The sequence below is a fragment of the Ptychodera flava genome, chromosome 5, assembly GCF_041260155.1.
Source record: "Ptychodera flava strain L36383 chromosome 5, AS_Pfla_20210202, whole genome shotgun sequence".
Classification (NCBI taxonomy): Eukaryota; Metazoa; Hemichordata; class Enteropneusta; family Ptychoderidae; genus Ptychodera; species Ptychodera flava.
In genome coordinates this window covers 14240964-14247984 of record NC_091932.1, presented here as the reverse complement: position 1 = coordinate 14247984, position 7021 = coordinate 14240964, and positions in this window count along the sequence as shown.

The window sequence follows — 7021 nt, the reverse complement described above, 5'->3', positions numbered from 1 at the left end:
TCTATGCAGAAGGAGCAGGGAGTGTATTACTGCATAAAAAAATGGTCATAAGTTCATCGAAGGAGTGCAAAGACCCCGAACAATGTCCTGAATGAAGAATGCATCAAGTTTGAACAAAGTATTATGAATTTCGTTCACAAGTACAATGCGGGCTCTAATTGCCAGTCACTGGATGACGTTTCCTCGATAGACTGAATTGATAAAGCCGAGCAATGCTGTCGAGATATATCTCTAAATGCCACGATTTATGAAAATTTATGGAAAATTGAGGTCCGAATGTCTGTCTTCTAGGCACATTCCACCTTAAAGCCTAAGTAGCTTCATTTCATCACATGTTCTTATGTTTGAGTAGAGCTATGTCACTAAGGCGTCACGGTTTTAATGAGACCTTTTCATACACAACTGCGGGGTTTTTTTATTCATAAGAGGGAAGAACGGGAAGACCTTTGATTATTTCGAAAACTTTATTGCTTGAAGTGCATGTTGCTTGTGTACCGGATATCCCCATTGGCTTGGAGTAACGTGCTTTCCACCTTTGGAAGATTGTTCATGCCTTGGCTGTGTATTTTTAAGATCGGAGAGCACTCTGAAAAGTAGGCATGTGTTGCGGTTAACTGTAAATTGGTTTGTGATTTTCATCCCTGAAGCTACAACTATACAACCTAACCTTTCACCAATTTCCTCTCTCAGGAAGTGCTGAGATTAAGATGTCAACACGAGTAAAATGAAATACCTGTAGTGCAATGTTGAATAAGTTTGTAGTTTAATTACGGTGATACTAAAATGAAAAAATGTTATCTATTTTTTTATGCAATAACATGACCAACACGCACCTGAGCTTTGTAATTATTGCCAATATTTATATAACACTACGTAAACACGTGTTTCATAAGGCTATGAGCACGAAGCAATTTTGACAAGTTTTAATTCACGCATTCTATTCATTTAAGGTAGCTACATACCTCATAGACACTTTAAGATTTTTATATTTTCTCAGTTATGAAAGACCCAAACTCAAATAAAGAATATATTTTCTGAAAGCCCTGATATTGGGAAATCCGACCGTGCAAGAACATAGGCGAAAATAGGCGCTTAATTGTAAATTGTTTTGTGATTTTCATCCCTGGAACCACAACTTTACAACCTAACGTTTCACCACTTTCCTCTCTCAGGCATTGCGGAGGTTAATTTGTCTTCACAAGTAAAATGAATACCCCTACTGCTATGTTGAATAAGTTAGTAGTTTTAATTACGGTGATACTAAAATGAAAAAATTATTATCTATTTTTTTATGCAATAACATGACCAACACGCACCTGAGCTTTGTAATTATTGCCAATATTTATATAACACTACGTAAACACGTGTTTCATAAGGCTATGAGCACGAAGCAATTTTGACAAGTTTTTGGCCCATTTATCGCTGTACTCCAAGAGGAAACTAACTTTTTCCTATTAATTCAAATCTGATTTTACTTCGTGTCGTGAGAATCACCAAGTGGCTTTCCTTTCAAACCGTTGTCAACAAAATATTCATGGCAACACTTCCTTGTATTCCTGATTCATGCGTGATTCTCTTCGCCAAAAGTGTTCCTACCAGTATACTGTAACAGCTTATCTGAAGCACAGTCCCTAGGTTTGTACGCCCACAAAACCTCATTCAATTTGTCTTTAGCTATTGTCGATTCACTTGTTTATGTGATAGTAGAATATAACTACAGATAAATCCGTTGCCATAGGTGGCACTTTGCGGCTTGAAAAAGAGCAGATTGTCTTCAGAAGTTTACTTGACTTAATCTAAATTGATAACCTTTGATTCTTAAGTTACAATACGCCCTTTGATCTCAGTATGACATACTGGTATCACGTTGAGAACCCTAGATACTATCACTTTGTGATCAAAGGTGCATTCTGAAAGTAGGCATTTGTCACTCTCTGTAAAATGTATTATGATTGTCAACCCTGAAAAGGCAACTGTACAACCTACATGTAAGCGTTCACCAGTTTCCTCTCTCAGGCAGTAAGTATGCACAATAAGGTGCCATCACTGGTAAACGAAATACCTTGACTGCTACATTTAATGCATATTAATTATGATTTTAAAAAGGTATATAAATTTCGCCATGTAATTACATGACAAGCACGTACCTGATTTAGGTATTAATACTGCCAATATTAATGCAAACATTACTTTGATACGCGCTCCATAAGACTATGATTACGAAGCAATCCGGACAAGCGCGATCTTACTCTATACCTTTCAACAAATATTTCGATTTTCAAGGGATTGTGACATACTTGACTTTGTACTCTATAGAGAAAACCAACCTGATAAAACGACTTTCGGATTCAAGAAGTCATTTCAGTGAAAATGGGTGCTTTGTAAAGCTGGGCAATGTACAGTTGGACCTAGTTGTGAAACACTAGATAGTGACAACAACGAAGGCCCTGTCAAAATATGTCTGAGTAGTTTATGTCGCAGTATGTAAACGCGGTTATTTAAAGCCTTCAAAGGCGTCTGTCAGCTATGAGGGTTTCGTCGTGCAGTAAGTTCCTCGACCTTTGACCTCAAAACCTTTACGTCACTCAGTGAAAATTAAGAAGAAGATTTTATATTTTTTATGGAAAAGTATACTTCTAAATATTCAGTACTTCAGAAAGTGGATAATGGTCAGTCCAAATCCTGTAGTGAAATTTTGCTGCTAACCTATACAATTTCTACCAAGTGCACTGCGCTGTGCTTGTTGAAATTTCGTTCTGGGCGAACGCGTTCAAATTCTGCTCGTGATCGCTCAGTGCACGGCGCGACAGGCATCCTAAAATCGCTTTAATTTTGATTTTTTTTGGGTAAATTGGACTGAAAAGGTGTATAATAATAAGGTTATCACAAATATTAACATACTGGGATTTACGTGTTCGTACATCGTACGCGTTGGTATTATGTTTCGGACAATAGCGAAGCGTACAATGTCCGAGGACGTGAATCCCGGTATTTCATGAATAAATTTATATTATTACTTAAGTACATTGGTTTATGTGCCCGAGAGCAGGTGACGTCAGGTAGGCAAATTGTCTCCTGCTGCGAGCGTCTACCTTGACGTCGAAGGTATTGATGACTGACAATACTGTAGCAGACAAACACGGCGGTGAAATGATAGAGTGGCTAATGCCACTTTGAGAGGATAAACTTGATCAACTTTTGGGACCCATGCCTGATAAAAGTGTGCCCGATGAAGTTGACGATTTCATACAAGCCAATCAGAAGGGGTGTATGGTCAAATCTACAGAACGCGATGTCCCTAGATACACCGAGTGGTTTGCGCATATTTTCAATGAAACACGTCTGTTGGAATGTATTGAACCGACCAAGCTAAATGAATAAGTTTTCATTTTCAAAACTCGACTGTACCTTGGTTTTTATCACTCTGTCAATAATTCGGTGAAATAAATATCCACATTCCTTAAACTGTTAAAATACGAAGCCCAGTTTCCATTGCATTATTTAATGACCTTTCGAATGTGTTTTCGGTGAAAATTCCTTGGTCAAATACATTCATGTGACGTAAGGAGGGCAAATTGTCTCCTGCTACGATACTTACTTACTTACTTACTTACTTACTTATACTTACTTACGTGGATCAGTGGATATAGTGAATGCCTTCATGGGGTGAACAGAGCTATATCTGTTGTACTTCCTGAGTTACAATAAAGTAGCTCAAAGTTTATCCAAGATCATTCCAAATGGTGCCAACACTTTAGTTCTATAATTATTCTTAATATCAAACGCAAACAAAAGCTTTAACCTTATTGCTTTGCCCAGAATTGGATAAAGTGACATAAAAGCATGAAACATTAACATATATTTGAATCAAAGTTCCCATAAAGTCTGCATTCCCTTGATAAAATATATTTTCCTTTTCAATTCTAAAAAAGTAAAAATGAAAAATCATTGCTTTCATTTAGAGTCAAACATGAAGCTTTATTTCTCTCCGGAGAAGTTATTAAAACGTGTACTTTCCGTCATGATCTGGTTATATAATTACTCAATATGGGCTGGTTGGCTGGCCTCTAAGATATGTCCATGCATTTTATTTCGTATATCCGTTCATTCTGTCTTTGTTTGACCTTCGGTCAATGGACCGCGAGTTGCATCTCTTTACAACAGTAGTGAACATTGTTAGTGCAATTTTTAAATTTACTTTCTGGATTTCACGTTCATGGAAAGGGTACTAATATAAACATTGATAAGTAACATTCTGGATATTTTCTTGAGAATTTGACGGTCTAAGAATGCCTTCTTAGTCCGGTAGAATCTGCAGTGTAACACTGCCGGTTGTTCAAGCATTCTGCGTCAATACACACTATTTTGCCTTACGAATTAGATGACCCAACTCGTACAATATATATGTTAATAATGCCGATGTTTACAGTACATTATGACACATTATGTTGCAATTCGGACAACTACTACTTCGTAGTTAACATTCTAAAATGTCGACACACATGAATGGTGCCCATTGTAATGTTGTATCACAAAAAATGCAGCCTCAAAGGGGTAGGTAGGTATTTCGCTGGAAATATCGCATCATCTTCATTTCAGCTGTTTTTCAAATTGCTATGTCCTTCAAACAACTGTGTACCTCTGATGAAGGAAAGTGATGGTGTTGCCGTCATATCCTTAAATACATTTGCATATTTTCTGATTGTCCAATACAGAGGTCCATCAATCAACTAAAGATGTATTGCATTTACATGTTTTCACATGTGCATACCATGGGCACATAAAGTTTTTTTAATGTTTGACAAAGATAGTTTATAATCTGGTTAGCAAAACACTTTAGATGTACGGATCTTAACGAGATATAGTTAAGACAAAGTTGTAATTTAATTGTAAGTTGAATGCAAAGGCTGATTGCATCCAGAAAAGATGAACTTTCATTTCGGAATGGCATTGATGTAGTTGATGCAATCTCCGCACAGAGATTGCAGCGCGGTTTGGATAATTATAACCAAGCTAGGTAGATTGAAAATAGCCACAATAATCTCTGCTGCATGCCAATTTAAATTTTCAACTGGGTCTTCTTTCAGTCCTTTGTGTGACTAGTTGGCTCGATAAACATGTCGGACATCTCAGATTTTGAGAGGAGCTCTCCTGTGAGAGAACACTTTCCATACACCAGTAAAACTACCATTATCTGCCATAGCTTTTACAATAGCATATGCAAAGCTGACAGCCATAGAGGCAGACATCTTGAATCGTTGATTCACATCTATGTAACCTAGAGCAAGGACTATGTTTTGCAAGTGTTCACGGATTCGAAGATCGATATTGAAACTTGTGTACTTTTTATTTTTCTTATTTTTTATTCGAAGTATTAAACATAAAACACAGAAAATTTATATTATAAGAAACGTGCAACAACCAAAACGTAGGTGTAAAACGTCGCCTACAGAGAGATATGTGTTGGCGCTCGGTCAACGACGCAGTGACTCTCTAACCAGGTTAGAATTATCCACGCCGCGCTGCAATCTCTGAGTGGAGATTGATAGATGATTGAGCCCATTTTTGTCGATAATGCCTTTGATATTGGTAAGATAATTGAGTAGTCCTTTCGTCTAGGGGATACTGACCCGTACTCACTATGGCCAACTATTATCGGCATTATCAACTGAGGCATAAATATCTTTTTTAACAACAAACACCTTTAAACTGGTAATCTGTTAATGTCTTTTGCCTTCCAGGTATCCCGGAAGGTGGAGATTACGTTCTAACATCCGAACACGCCATTCTCTTCCTTGTGAATCAGTAGACTCAAGTACGGTCGCGGTCGTTGAAATCGGTGTGAATCAGCTCCGGTTAATGCCGGTCCTCAACTTGCTTCATCGGAACATACGCCACTGAATATCACGTGTGAATATCTCTCTTAATGGACAATCGATACGATATGAGTTATGTCTGTTCCAGGCCTTCTTGAATTAGCCCAAGCGTTACTGTGAAGACGTGATACTTCGGTTTTTAAAATACCCTCTCGGTCAAAATCAACTATACAAGGTTTTAGGAACATGAAGCCATACTGTCCGGCGTCCCTATGTTTTGTCAATTTTTCGACAACATCTTGCCAAGTAATACTATTTATGTTAAAACTTTCCTGACTATTGCAATGTAATTTCTCTGTAGGAAAAAGCAGTCGGAGACAACTCATAGGCAACACTTCTGCAGAAATATTTAAATATACCTAAATTTGTTAGTCATTGATTTATTTTTTGTCAGTTTCGGCTTTTATTGTCGGTTGCTAGGTGAGATTTTCTCGACAGTCTAGTTCTGTTGAGATACGTGGTTTGCGTTGAACTGTTGGCAATACAAGAACTGGGTATACTGAGTAAATTGAGGAATTTCCAACACCATCAGACGTAGTTATTATATTTTAGGCAGTAATATGAGAAGGTAACAAACAGTCCGGGTAAGTCTAAATCAATGCAATACGGCATAGGATTAACCAATCAGTGAACCTCCGATGCCAACGTCATGAATAATTAATAGTGTTAATCCGGGCTTGTGAATTGTAACGCGTTCGGAACTTTTGGGCTAGATTTAGCTCTTTGTTTTCAGCATTCGATAGTTTCGGATACAAACATTACGCGCATGGTTCAGTACCGTCGAGATGACGACAGGTACGGCTCCTAAAAATTAGGATTTGACCCTAGTAAATTTACACCAAATTCATGTCGCCAAAATTGTCTATTTTTGGTCATATATTAAGTTTACTATGCAATCTGTAATAAGTTTTGCAACAATGGGTCAACTGTTCTTATCGGTCATTGGAGCACGATAGAGCAAGATTTTTTCCGTTATCATGCATTTCCGGCTATGTTTGACCTTTCTCAGACCTGAGTGGTGGCGCATGATGCTGAAGCTTGTTTTTCATTTGCGTCGTAGGTTCTTGATTCTCGCTCACAGTAGGCCGTGCCACTTAGGCGCTTACCATCAAACTGTCGAGTTAAGTATGCATTGTAAATATATG